The following is a 408-nucleotide window of genomic DNA, read 5'->3' as shown; positions in this document are numbered from 1 at the left end:
GACTAACTAAAGTTGAAAGAGTGAAAAAGCATAATAGGACCCCTTCTGTAACCACACAATATTTATGCATATTCTTTGGATTATTTGATTTTGAAATGATGCACATAAATATGTGGCACAAAGGAATGTCTTTGTTATGAGTATGGTAATGCATTTGAGTGGTAGTTTCATGTTCTTTATCTAATTTAGGGTAATCCTCTAAATTGTGGTTCAGACCTGCACAAGAATCGGGAGTAATTTTGTACTGTTCTTCTTTATAAAACTCTGGTGTGAATTGCTCTTTTGAGGCCATTGCGAAGCATTTCAATTATAGTTAGAAGTCAAGACCTTAAATGGGCCGCTCAATGGTGTTTTCCTCTGTTTGAGGCCTTTCTTTTTGACATAATTTGCTCATCCATGATGCATGAG

At 35.5% G+C, this 408-nt stretch overlaps 1 pseudogene; it reads right to left on the bottom strand.

Moving 5' to 3' along the window:
- Nucleotides 1-292, bottom strand: part of LOC107579039 (ectonucleotide pyrophosphatase/phosphodiesterase family member 7-like) — a 3,455-nt pseudogene extending 3,163 nt beyond the window's left edge.
- Between the last annotated feature and the right edge of the window lie 116 nt (nucleotides 293-408).

This window comes from Sinocyclocheilus grahami, unplaced genomic scaffold, assembly GCF_001515645.1.
Source record: "Sinocyclocheilus grahami isolate Dianchi unplaced genomic scaffold, SAMN03320097.WGS_v1.1 scaffold13659.1, whole genome shotgun sequence".
NCBI classification, from domain to species: Eukaryota; Metazoa; Chordata; class Actinopteri; order Cypriniformes; family Cyprinidae; genus Sinocyclocheilus; species Sinocyclocheilus grahami.
The sequence above is the reverse complement of the archived record's forward strand: the minus strand, read 5'-3'. Positions and strand labels throughout refer to the sequence as shown.